This window comes from Sceloporus occidentalis, unplaced genomic scaffold (assembly GCF_023333645.1).
Source record: "Sceloporus occidentalis isolate IW3139 unplaced genomic scaffold, rSceOcc1.0.p SCAF_4, whole genome shotgun sequence".
NCBI lineage: Eukaryota > Metazoa > Chordata > Lepidosauria > Squamata > Phrynosomatidae > Sceloporus > Sceloporus occidentalis.
In genome coordinates, this window is record NW_028316984.1 from 155,168,602 (window position 1) to 155,182,589 (window position 13,988).

The following is a 13,988-nucleotide window of genomic DNA, read 5'->3' on the forward strand; positions in this document are numbered from 1 at the left end:
TGCATCATGGGCAATGGTATGATGCAACCTGCACTGGGGATGAAACCAGAAAGGTTTCATTGTTGGCAAGACACCACATGACTTCACAGAAGACCATCTATATAAGGGAGAAGGTGACTATCTCCAGTGTTCAGTTGTTGTGGTCGGTGACTGACGAAGCACTTCGTTTGTTTGTATATATAGCTGTGAGTATCCAAGATGCCCGTCTGGTACTCTGTGCGTTTTTGTAAATAGCTTGCAACAAGTGATTAAAAGCCCTCTTGTTTGAGTGAGAGCCTAGCTGTCCAGCAGTGTTTATTTCTTCAAGCCGGGAGCTGAAGGCTGGTCAGCCTGCGTGGGAGGAACTTTTCCTTCTCAGCCTGAAGCCTTTGCAGACATCTCTCCAAGAGCCTTCTCATGGCGTCTTGCCTGAATGGATCAACTCTGCACGTGGCTGTAGTGGACACAACTTTACCCCAAAATGGCCAAGGAAAACAGAGGGCAGTTTCTGGACTCTTAAGATGTGTGTGTCATTTAAACAGCATACCTCCAAAGTGACCCTAAGCAGCATTATTTTGGCCTGTTTGTTCAGGCCCTATGTGTGTATGTGTATATCTGTATTTCTCATTTGTTGGGCATGGTGTGTGAGAAGATTAGTGGGATTCTCTTTTATTCTTAAAGTATCATGTCTAATTACTTTATTGGGGCTGCCCTTGTAACATCACAATGGCTTGCCCTTTGTGAGACTATAAGAGATTATCCCTCAATCTCAAATTCTGGTTCTGCAATCTCAGTGCCTGGGATAGTCCTGACCTGGCAGATCTATGTATCATATTTAATGACATCATCTTGGTCTGTCCTCTGTGACATCCCCATACACAGTCCTTAGGACTTGGTTTTGAGCCATGAATTCTCAAGGTCTGGGAAGACTTTGACCTGGCAATCCAAGGGAGACATAGGCTCTGCTTGGACTGTGAGCCAGCTATGTACAACTGAAAACAAAGCATGATGCTACTTGGTGGCATTTAGCATTGCCACTATGATTCACCAGATCATGAGAAATTATTGGGATGTTTCTGTTTGCTCAAAATTGTTGCCTCTTGCAAGATGCTGTTACAGCCCAGTTATGGCCAGCTTGAAATACAGTGCGTCCACATCATATGTGGCATACCACATGCACGAGCCCCATTATTGTCAAGCATACATGCTATTTGCTTTACACGGGGGGGTCCAGAACGGATCCCCACGTAAAGCAAGGGCGCACTGTACTCCATATATTTTGGAGTATATTGGCCACAATTCCTGACCATTGTTCATGCCAGCTGGGGATTATGTGAGCTGTAATCTAAAAATGTCTGGAAATTGCTGGATTCTTTCAAATTGATATGGTTAATGTAGAGGGCCAATGCATTCAAAATCCTTGGGTTTCCATGCAATATAACAGGAGAAGTATCATCTTCATCACCACTGCAGCTGCCGCCGCCGCCACCACCATCAGCAAATACTGTCTCTAAAAAAAATCACTTTCGAATGTTTAGTTCCTTCATAGATGAATATGTGTGTGTGCTATATGCCTTCAAATCATTTCCAACTTATACTCCCTTTCCCTAAGGGAAATGTATGTTATAAATAGTGAATAGTGTCATCTCATTTACATATGTACCATGTTTACTACAATTTACAAAGTTTTGTAATCAATTTGTTTTTCTATCTTTAAGAAAAAGCCTTTTACAGTCTTTGAAAAAGATAAATGTCTTTGAACTAAATTTAAATCTCTTCCCAATAATGCAAGAATTGGAACACCAATCAATTTGGCCCAATTAGTTAAAGAACAGCAATAATTTTAAATCTGAAAAGCAACAGGTTTGGGGCAAAAAAAAAAAATACCCCAGATGCTATCAATGCCTATCAGTGTATTTTGGGAGAGGGAGAATAGTGGCAAGTGAACCATTTATGTCACTCAGAAAAAATATGGCTTCCATTTGCAAGAAATCCTTAGTGAAATTCTATGTTATTAGAAACATCAGCATATCAGAAACTACAGAGATATATTGATTTTAATATGAATTTCTATGAATAGCAGTTGGATTTAAACCAAGGGAAATGACATATTTCCTTACTTAGACCATTTTTGTAAAAGATCTTTGGGGGAAATTAAGATTCCCATCAAAAATGATCTGTAGACATAATTATTGTTCTACTAATGACATATTTCTTTTCTATAGATGTTCAATTTTGAAAAGCCCAATGAAACGTTGTAAATGCTGTACAGATGGGCCCTACAAGGTGCCGCCGTTACGTGTGAGGGGCAGCGCTTCCAGATGCAACTCGCCCCTTGCACGTGACAAGGGTGTCAAAATGGCGGCGCCCTGTACATACGGGCACCGCCATTTTGACGTGACAAAGGTACCACAAGAAGAACGCGCTTTTTGCGGGTTCTTTTTGCTCCATGACAGAGCCGTGCGGTTTGTCCGCTGTGGCTCCCTCACGGAGCAAACCAGGACAGCAGGAGACCACCCTTTTTGGGTGGTCTGCATCCCGCCATAAAATATATAGTGGACCAACATATTATATTCTGAGTATTTGTTTACATGTGAACAACACACAGTTTGATAGCAGAAATTCAATAGACTGTACTAGCCACCTTGGATCCCATATTGAGAAAAAGGCCAGTTATACATTAAACACAAATAAAGAAATTTGAAAAAATGGCCCACTGAATAATGTTGGATGTTATCCATAGTGCATTCCAGACAGTCTGTGGGAAGTTACTTTCTTAAATAATAAATTATGGTCATCCTTCCATCCCAGGAATTAGTTGCAGTTATAAATACATTTTAAAAAGGTTACTCTTCAGTTTCTCATTTCCCAAAACTAACATGGGTAGTCTTTCTTACTTTTTAAATAGAAAACAAAAAACAGAATGTGACAAGCTGCCGGCCAGTGATATAAACAAACTCACCTCCCATCTATTTCTTTAACACATCAACACCCACAATACAGCATTGAACAGAAATCCAGGGCAAAACATGAGCCCACACTAGAACCATGTGATATTGCTTTTCTACCACTTAGTGAAGCCACATTGCCATATCTATAATGTTTATTTATTTATTTATTTATTTAGGTATTTATATCCCGCCCTTCAGCCCTAATGGCTCTCAGGGCGGCTTACATTTATTATTTTTTTAACCAGACAGTTCCCTGCCTGCAGGCTTACAATCTAAAAGATTGTTTACCAAAAAAGGGGCAAGACTGGGCAGGATCTTGGCAGACTGGACACAAATCCAGTGGATCTGGCCCAATCCCAGGGTGAACAGCCTTTAACATGGGTCAATTTGGCCCCTGGTTTGCTGTGGAATTTCTTGCACCCCCAAGCTGTTTAATTGGCCCTGCATGCAGCTTACCTTTCTGTATCATCATGCCTACTTCAGAAACAGGACACCTAGCCTTGTGGATGCAGCCAGGTGCTCTGTTTCCTCATCAGATGTGGCAAAGGGGGGCTTCCCAGTAGGACTGACTGCGCAGAAAGGTATGGTGTGTGAGCCGATAGGGGGACCCCAGACCAGTGGGGGAACAGGCATGTAAACACTCACTCATGCCCCCGCTGGGCTGGAGATCAGCCTAGATGAGCACCCAGAATAGCATGGCCTGAGCCCATGCTTCCTGGCCTATCTCCTCGGGGCCTTTGATGGTTAAAAATATATATAGAAATCAAGCATATGAGGACCAGCTTAAGAAGTTGGGTATGTTTAGCTTGGAGAAGACTGGGTGGAGATGTGAAAGCTATCCTTAAATATCTGAGAGAATGTCATGCAGAAAATTGAGCAAGTTTGTCTTCTGCTGCTCCAGAGAGTAGGATATGAACTAATGGAATCAGATTACAAGGAAAAAGGAGAAACTTTTTGGCTGTAAGAGGAGGAAGTTGTTGATGTAAGCGCTGTACAAGAATAGAACAGATGGCTCCAGAAGATGATACATTCTCCTCCTTTGGAGATTTTTAAGCAAAGGTTGGGTGGCCATCTTTTTGTAATGCTTTATTCATATATTCCTGTGTGGCAGTGGGTTGAACTAAATGGCTGTTTTGGTCCCTTCTAACTCTAGCAAAGTTGAGTCTTCAAAGGGTCTGGCTTGGAGCCGAAGTGCTGCTTTATCCATCCAAGACTTCAGGCTCCTTGTATTAGCTGTCAGGATTCTCACACACAGCCCTGACGTACTGAGTCAATGCAACATTCTTCTCAGTTTGAACAAAGTCAGGGAAGGCAGCAACAAAAACAATAACAATGCCTGGTATGACTCTATTTGATTCTTTTCTTTCTGTTGTTCTACCAGCACCAAAGAAGAAGACAACTGGCAGGCCTTTTGTGGTAGTGGTAGAAGGGATGGTTTGACTGTCTGTAAAACCCTGGGTCTCTTACAAACATCAGATTCTGTAAACTCTATTAAGTTTCTTGCACTGTGGAATATATGATAATATTTCTTACTATAAATTGGATTACTTTGGATGTTTCAATCTAAAACAAGAGACCATGTATTGTTTACTAGATACAAAGTCCAGAGTCCCTTTTTCTGGTGTTAAGAGATGAATAATTCATTGCCTCTGTGTTACTCCCTAATTGTTTTATTGCATTTTCCCCTACAGCCAGCAAGTTGTTCATTTTATTATTTATTAATTTAAAAATTAATTATGCATTAGCTCCAATAATTTAGTTACTGATGGCAGCCATTTAAACACCACAGCACGCAGGCACAAGCATTCTTACCAGCTTTGCTGCAAAATGTCATTTTGAAACCAAAGAAACTAAAAGAAAGAAAATGGTTCCAGTTAAACTGGGAATAATGATAGTTAAAAAAAAAACAACATTGAACCATAAAGTAGTTTCAAAAATGAATTAAAACAGGTATGAGAAAAGCACAGCTGATCAGCAGATTATTCAAATGAATAAGTGTGCCAAGCTAATTCATTAAAAGTGTAACCCACCAGCAAATTTGAGTTACCTACTTTCAATTTAACATGTATTTAGATATAAATCAGCTTCAAGATGTGCTATAGTTCTGAACAGGAACATAATTCTTTCTGTACTAGAGATGAGCAAAGGCTATATAGATTGCCCCTAAGGAGTGGCATGGAGCCGCCCCTTTCCTGGCCAGATCAGGGCCATGGCAACCTCATGCCACAGCCCTGATCTGGCCTCTGGAGAGCGCAAAGGGGATCTGCAAAAAGTGGCTCCTTTTTGCGCCCTCCAAAGGATGACACAGCCCTGGAGGTATGTCATGATAGCACATGCCATCTGGACTGGCGCACACCAAAATGGTGCCATGGGATGGAGTTAGGGCAAGCATCATCAGGTCGCTGCACCCTGACTCTGCACACAGGCCAGCACTTTCTGCCAGCCTGTATAGGGCCCAAGTGATTACCACATGCTTACTCCCCTTTTCAATCACATGGAGCCAAAAACTGTTCATCTCTTGGCTCCAGCTATATACTGGGTTAAACATGCTATAGTAATAACTCAGAATTTTTAAAGCACATATGCCTTAAGTTGATTAGTCCCAAACTATGTATCTAAGGTCCAGGCTAAATGTGATGTTATGAGACTGAATGGCCATATGTCCTACTTTATAGAGGACAACCCTCTATTTCAAAGGTGGGCAAAGTGTGTCATTCAAGATGTTGTTGGGCTTCAACTCCCATCAGCCCTATCCAGAATGGCCAATGCTGAAAATGGTGACTGATCAACATTACGAAGGAGCACAGTTTGCCTTGTTATATTGGAAGGCTGCCAGAGAACTGTCTTTTATATGAGGGCTTCCCCAGGAATTCTAGCCAGTTCAGACCCAATTTTGAAATTAAAGGTCTATAAGAAGGGAATGAAGGTTGTTTGAGGTTTGACTCTGAATATTTTTTTTAAGTTTTATTTATAAACTGCTATTCCATGTTGATCATAGCGGTGTACAGGTAAAAATTGCAGTATCAAATACAAAATACAAGATAAAAATTGCAATACATAAATAAAACTTCAATAAAAACATTTCAAAATACAGATTAAAACCATACATCAAATCCATACATCAAATCCAGGCCAGCTAAATGTGCTCAATAATGCTGTACATATAGGGGGGAGTCATATATCATCAAGGAGCATCGGGGAAGGCTTGCCAAAACAGGAAGGTCTTTTTGCCCCTGTCTCTGTACACACTTCTTCCTCCAAGACTAGACCTCAGCCCTGGCTTACCCCCAACATTAAGTTTCTCCGGTCCTGCTCTAGAGCGGCCGAACGTCTTTGGAGAAAGTCCAAAAAGTGGGCTGATTTTATCCATTTCAAATTTGTTCTTTCTTCCTTCTCACGCGCCCTCTCTATGGCAAAACAGAATTATTACAAATCATTGATCTCTGCCAATGAGAGGTGCCCGCAGCGTTTGTTCTCCACCTTCAATACTTTGCTTAAACCTCCCTCTCCTCCTGTCTCTTCATCTTTCTCTCCTAATGACTTTGCTAACTATTTCATCTCTAAGATTACCACTATTCGCTCTGCGATAGTCCCTCCTGATTCTTCTGCTCTTAATCTTCTATCGCCTTCGCCTAACAAATTTTCTGTCTTTCCTCCTGCCTCTTTGGATGAACTCTCTACACTTCTGAACTCTTCCAAACCTGCTACCTGTCCTCTTGATCCTATTCCTACTCGTCTTCTAATCTCTATAGCTCCCTCCTTTCTGCCCTCGCTCCTCCATATCTTCAATCTCTCTCTCTCTACAGGCTCCTTCCCCTCGGACTTCAAACATGCTCTCATTTCCCCAATTCTGAAAAAACCTTCTCTTGACCCCTCCTCCTTGTCTAGCTATCGTCCGATTTCTCTTCTCCCCTTTCTTTCTAAGGTATTGGAACGGGTTGTCTATTCGCGCTGTCTTGAGTTTCTTGAAGCCAACTCCATTCTCGATCCCTTTCAGTCTGGTTTCCGCCCAAGGCATTCTACAGAGACAGCTCTCACTAAGATCTCGAATGACCTTTTACAGGCCAAGGCTAATGGCCTTTACTCTGTTCTCATTCTTCTCGATTTGTCTGCAGCCTTTGACACTGTTGATCACTGTCTCCTAATTGACATACTCTCTGACCTTGGGTTCTCAGACTCTGTTCTCGACTGGTTTAGATCTTACTTGTCTGGCAGATCTTTTGCAGTAGTTGCAGGGGGTCAGACTTCTTCTCCTGTTCCCTTATCTGTTGGAGTTCCCCAGGGCTCTGTTCTGGGTCCCCTTCTATTTTCTCTCTACACACTGTCCTTTGGAAAACTCATCAGCTCTTTTGGCTTTTCCTACCATCTGTATGCTGATGACACCCAGCTGTATCTTTCTGCCCCTGACCTTTCTCCAAGGCTTGAACAGCAGGTCTCGTCTTGCCTTACAGCTGTCTCGCAGTGGATGCGCCATCGGCGGTTGAAGCTCAACATGTCCAAGACGGAGCTTCTTGTCTTTCCTCCTAACCCCAACCTTCAACACTCCTTTTCTGTCTCTGTGGACAACATCTCCATTCAACCAGTCCAGCAAGCCCGCAGTCTTGGCTTTATCTTTGACTCTTCTCTGTCGTGTATCCCTCAGATCCAGACCACAGCCAAGGCTTGTAGATTCTTTTTGTACAATATTGCCAAAATCCGACCATATCTCTCCGCCTCTACTGCCAAGATCCTGGTCCATGCCCTAGTGGTCTCACGACTTGATTACTGTAATGTCCTCCTGGCTGGTCTTCCTTTTTCTCACCTCCGTCCCTTAATCTCTGTCCAGCATTCAGCTGCACGCATTATCACTTCCACCCACCGCTCTGACCACATCTCTCCTGTGTTGGCATCCCTTCACTGGCTCCCTCTCCCTTTCCGCATTCAGTATAAGCTCCTGCTGTCGACATTCAAAGCCCTCCATGGACTGGCCCCTCCTTACTTATCAGACCTTCTTTCTCCTCACCTTCCCACCAGGGCCCTCCGTTCTGGTAGTCAAGGGTTCCTCTCTCAGCCCAGGATTTCCTCTGCCCCATCTCGGATTCGCCCCTTTTCACTTGCTGCCCCTCACTCCTGGAACCTTCTTCCTCCACAAGCAAGAGCCATCACTTCTTTAACCAGCTTCAAAACGGAGCTGAAAACCATCCTGTTCAGAGAAGCCTTCCCAGGCATCGCATAATTGTCGCTTACTATCTGATGTTCTGTTGTTGGCTGTTTATCGATCCATTTCCTGTATTGCTATGTACTGTATATGTATTATCCTACTGTGAGTATGTATTTTCCCTGGATAATGATTAACCTTCCATTTTGGAGCCAAGCCCTCCCTCCAGTCCATCTGCCTTGGTCCAGGCCTCGGAGGTAGAGAGGAACTGCTGGACCTCTTACCCTTTCCCGTCACCACTCCCTTCTCCTTCTGTGTCATGTCTTTTTAGATTGTAAGCCTGAGGGCAGGGAACCGTCTAACTAAAAAGATTGCATGTACAGCGCTGTGTAAATTTACAGCGCTTCATAAATAAAGGTTAATAATAATAATAATAATAACAGTCTCTTTTTAAAGAGATCCAGGGAGGTGGCGGAGCGGAGTTCCTCAGGAAGGGTGTTCCAGATCCCAGGGGCTGAAATGGAAAAGGCCCTTTGTGAGATTGATACATACCTCGTTATCGGGATCCTCAACAGATTCTTCCCAGACGACCTGAGTGTGTGGGGCGGACTATATGGGGAGAGGCGGTCCTCCAAGTACCCTGGGCCCAAGCCATTTAGGGCTTTATAGGTTATAACCAACATCTTGTATTGTGCCCGGAAACGAACAGGCAGCCAATGGAGATCATGCAGAATCGGTGTTATATGGTCGGCCCTGGGACATCCAGTGACCAACCTAGCTGCCATATTCTGCACTAGCTGAAGCTTCCAAGTTTGGTACAAGGGTTGCCCCATGTAGAGCGCATTACAGAAATCCAACCGAGAGGTTACCAGAGCATGTACCACTGTTTCAAGGTCCCCCCGGCCTAGGTAGGGTCACAGCTGGCGTATCAGCCGAAGCTGGTAACAGGTGCTTCTGACCGTCTCATCCACCTGAAAAGTCAGCTGGAGCGACGAGTCCAAAAGCACCCCCAGTCTGCGAACTGAGTCCTTCAGGGGGAGCGTGACCCCATTCAGGACAGGTGGACAAATTTCACCACCTGGACCGGGCGAGCCTATCACTAGTACTTCCGTTTTCTCTGGATTCAAGCTGAGTTGTTTTTCCTCATCCAGCCCATTACCGACTCCAAGCAGCCATTTAGAGGAGAGATGCCATCCCTAGTTACTGCATCAGTCGGGGACACAGAGAAGCATATTTGGGTGTCATCAGCGTACTGATAACACTGCGCACCGTGTCTCCAGATGATCTCTCCCAGCGGTTTCATATAAATGTTAAATAGCATGGGGGACAGAATAGCTCCTTGAGGGACACCAGATGTAAGCGCCCTCTTATCGGAGCAAACGTCCCCCAGCTGCACCATCTGGAATCTACCCGAGAAAGGTAGGAACGGAACCACTGGAGCGCAGTGCCCCCGATACCTAACTCCCTCAGGCGTTCCAGAAGGATACCATGGTCAATGGTATCGAAAGCCGCTGAGATGTCCAAAAGCACTAACAGGGACACGCTTCCCCTGTCCATGCCCAGACGGAGATCATCAACTAAGGTGACCATGGCAGTCTCAACTCCATAGCCCACCTGGAAGCTGGTTTGAAATGGGTCTAGAAAATCTGTTTCTTCCAAGATCCTTTGAAGCTGGAAAACAACTGCTCTCTCGATTACCTTCCCTAATAAAGGCAGCAGCGAAACAGGCCGATAATTATTCCGAATCAGGCGGTCCAGGGAGGGCTTTTTTAGCAGAGGATTTACTACTGTTGATTTTAAACTCGATGGAAAACGCCCCTCCCTGAAGGATGAATTAATTATACGGCGTAACATAGAGGTTACTGCCATTCCCCCTGGGCCGCCAGCCATGAAGGACAGGGATTGAGAGAGCATGTTGTCTTCCTAACACTTCGAAGAATCTTGTCCACTTCCTCGGTACTCACAAACTCAAAATGATCCAGTCTAATGGAGTCCATGGAAGCTCTGGAGACCTCTCTTATAGGATCTGAAGAAATACTGGCATCGAGATCAGCCCTTAGCCGACAGATTTTATCCACGAAGAAGTTGTTAAATTCATCACAGCAGGCTTTAGATGGTTCTAAAATAGGGTTCAGGGAGGGGGGCAGTTGTGTTAGCTCCCTCACTACCCTGAACAGCTCTGCCGGATGGGACTCCGCGGACGCAATATGTGCAGCATAAAACAAATGTTTAGCTGCACTTATTGCCACTCCATAAGCCTTCAAAAGAGACTCAAGGAGTGCCTTGTCGGCTAAGTGATGATGTCTTCGCCAGTTGCGCTCTAGTCGTTGCACGGTAATGCCAGCTCAGCCATGTAAACCCACTGGGTGACATTGGGCACGTCACATTCTGTCAGCCTCAGAGGGAGACAATGGCAAACCCTCTCTGGAAAAAAAAATGTTCCAAGAATACACCATGATAGGGTCACCATAAGTCATAAACAAATTGAAGGCACACAACAACAATGGCATGAGGTTGCCAGTTTTCTCAAAAAACTGGTAGGTAACAGGTATTTCAATCATTTTCCCATGACATTTATCTAATCCAAGCAGATTCTCTTCCTGTCAAATAAGACTTTAAAAACATGCCAGTTAGGAAGATATGGAAGAACTTGATCTGCTCTTTCTCTCAAACAAGAATAGAATGGCAACAGCAAATACCTGACTCCTCCAAGAATATACAACTAAACCAAATGCCACCTAGTGACTAAACCACAAAATGACACTATCCATAACAAACACCTCCCAGATGCTATCAGCCCCATCCTCTGCTTTTATGCCTCCTGCAAAGCACCTCACAAGCCATCATTCTTACTTACCCATTTAAGGTTGTTTTTTTTTTACTACTACTACTACTACAATAATCATGATAATCCTGACTGTAGGAGAAGAAAGTGAAACCAAACTAATTGCAGAAAATAAGTGTCTTAGCACATCATTAACCCCTGTTTGAAGCTCCATTTTCAGTTCTTGCACATTGTAATCTTTAAAGCTTTGCAAGAGATGGAGGCAAAAATTCAAAAATCTTAATGGTCAACACAGCATCTGCTGTTATGATAGAAGGAATCAAACTGTTCCATTCATGGTACCAAAAAGGGAAACAGTTTTGAGGAATACCAATAGAGAACTGAATCCAAAGGCAGCAGCTATTTTAAAGTCTGTTGTTGTAGTAGGTGTTATGCAGTGTTGAATAAACTTTGTCTGTTACATGCTTCAGTCTTTTTTGGCATCTGTGTATAAAGTTTTCAGCCAAAAAAATTACATGGTGTCAGAACAGACACTGAAAGTAAAACAGTGAACCAAGAAAAAGAGAAAGAGAAAGAGAGGGGGGGGGGGTGAGCTAAAGTCTTCAGGAACACTAATATCTGAAGAAATATTATTGAATTTATTATTGAATAAAGTTAGAAATAATTACATTGACGAAGATGACAATGTCTAAAAAAAAACATTTCAGAGAACTGGAAATGTGGAAACAAATGTCTTCATTGTGTAACATCTCTCATGAAACAGTTAACAGTGTCTTATTCTGAGCACCACAGTTTAAGAAGCATATTGACAAGCTGAAATATGTCCAGAATAGAGGCTTTTGGTGGAAAGGAGTAATAAAGTTGGGTGTCATCCATATACTAATGGCTCCAAACCCCAAAACTCAAGAAAACATTTTCCAGCAGTTTCCTGTATTTATTAAATAGCATGAGGGAGAGACCTGAGACCTGAAGGACCAAACAGGTCACTGGCCATGGGGTCAATCAGGAGTCCACTAGCACTGTCTTCTGGATTCACCACAGTGGAACAAAGCCACTGTGAAACCAAGTCTCATCCCAACAAGACAACCAGAAGGATACCATGGTCAGTAATACTGAAGCTGTCTAGAGGACCAACAGAATCAACAGGAATACACTCCCTCTATCCAGTTCCTGGTGTAGGTCATCCACCAACACAACCAAAGGTGTCTCTGTCCCCTAACCAGACCTAAAACCAGAGTGAAATGGATCTAGATAACCAGTCTCATCCAGAAACCCCTCGAGCTGGGAAGAATTCCCTGACAAGAATAGTTATTCAGCAGTAGAATGGCCTCCCTTAGAAAGTGGCGAACTTTCCTTCAGTACATAGGTTGGTGGACCTCTCATATGAGTTACTTTAGCAATGGATTCCAAGAACTAGAATGTCCTTCAGTTCCTTTCCAGTTTTACCCTTCTATGACTGAAATTACTTCATTGAATATTCTTCTCTCTCACACACACACACACACACCGGCAGGTAAAAAAGGAAGATAAAGTATAATTACTACAGATGAAAAATCTAGTACACTGAAGAAAAGTGGTATATTTGAAAAGCACAAATCCTTCTGCAGGCATCAGAATGAAGGAGGAAGAATAAGGAGAATGAAGGACCTACAGACGACTTATTTAAAGCTTCTAGTACAAATGTGTGACAGAGCTCTGTGAATCACTTACCCAAAGCAGCACAGCACTTGCCATAAACACAGGCCAACTTTGAGCAGATTACTGAAAGAGAATGAGTTAAACCTAGAGCATGCCAAGGATATATGCAGGACAGAGGAAGTGGCTACAAAGAAATTGAGAGGGCTGAGGGCAGGGGAAAAACAAATCGATGCCCTACCATTTAAAAGTACTTTTTAGAAAACCAAAGAGACAGTCAGCCTTGGAGCAAAGAGTGGAGTACATGAACAAAAGAACAAATGGAAAGTAGCACCACAGAGGTTTGCGAAGGTGTCAAAGGCCACTAAAAGTATGGCATCAGTCACAGAATGGATTTCTCTCCACAGACGATGTGGTGAATTTAATCTTTTTTGCTAAATGGTATAAAGCTAGAGAAAAAAGAAATCTCAAGACAAGAATGTGATCATAAAACCTTAATGTAATTTGAATTGCAAACATAAAGGCAAGACAGTTCTGTCACCCAGAGAAGCAGATATCCTAGGATATTACTATGCATTTAGTGCGTTTATATATTTCTGATCTTTGGTTTCCACATTCTTTATTATATGAATCATGCTAATGTTAATAAGAGCAACATACCAGGCATAACACATAACTTGCAATCTACAGTATCATTCAACACACACTGAAGCCACATGCACTTATATATGTACTGTTAGCTGTTATCAACCGAACCAGAATGTTCTTGCCAGTGTTGACATCAAAATATTTGGTGAGGATAAAAGAAGCACAGGGGATGGGCTGGAACTTTGAGAAGACTACTCAGGTAGATCCAATCCTCCCAAAGAGTGCTCCCAGATCTTCTCCTGTTTATGCATGTTTTTTTTTCTCTTGGGACAACATCCCTGACTTGCTCTCTGTATAACTGTATCTGTGTCACAGGTAGAGATTTGGTTTGCTACACTTCCATCATCCTGAGCAAAACCTCTCCCTCTCCCTCTCCCTTTTCCTATCCAATCTATTTTAGTTATCTAACTTTCAATGTACAATATTTTTTTTCAATAATGGTGATAGGTAAGCACCCTCTATGAGATTTGAAGGCAGCAGATAAATTTAGGAAGTGTCAGGTAAACTGCAGGAAGCACAACTCTCTCCTCCAACAATGTGGGGGCAGCAGATACTGAGGCATTCCAGCATCTGCTTCCTGAGAGGAACAACACAATCTGCCCCATTGTAGGAAAGTACAATAACACCCAAAATCCACAGAACAGTGATGCCTTTATTTGGACAACTGAAATGTATAAAGTATATGATGCAAGTTTTTGAAGCTGCACTGGCTTCTTCATCAGCCAAATGTGTTAAAAATCATACAGGAGGAAAGATGTTTTTAAAATGACAATGTTAATCATAGGCCTGCATTTTGCAAGATGTTGTATTGTTCTGTGTTGAGATCGTGTGGCCATGTGGCACTGGGAGCAAC

General features: G+C 42.9%; 1 long non-coding RNA gene across 2 annotated transcripts in view; it reads right to left on the reverse strand.

The window, feature by feature from the left end:
• LOC149314879 (uncharacterized) overlaps window positions 1-13,988 on the reverse strand; it is a 131,657-nt gene that overhangs the window by 31,684 nt on the left and 85,985 nt on the right. The window contains exon 4 of one of the 2 annotated variants that reach the window (XR_016281144.1): window positions 8,508-8,581. The exons of the other annotated variant lie outside the window; for it this stretch is intronic. This is a non-coding gene — a long non-coding RNA (uncharacterized LOC149314879). Of the gene's footprint in view, window positions 1-8,507; window positions 8,582-13,988 lie in introns of those variants that run through there. 2 annotated transcript variants of the gene reach the window in all.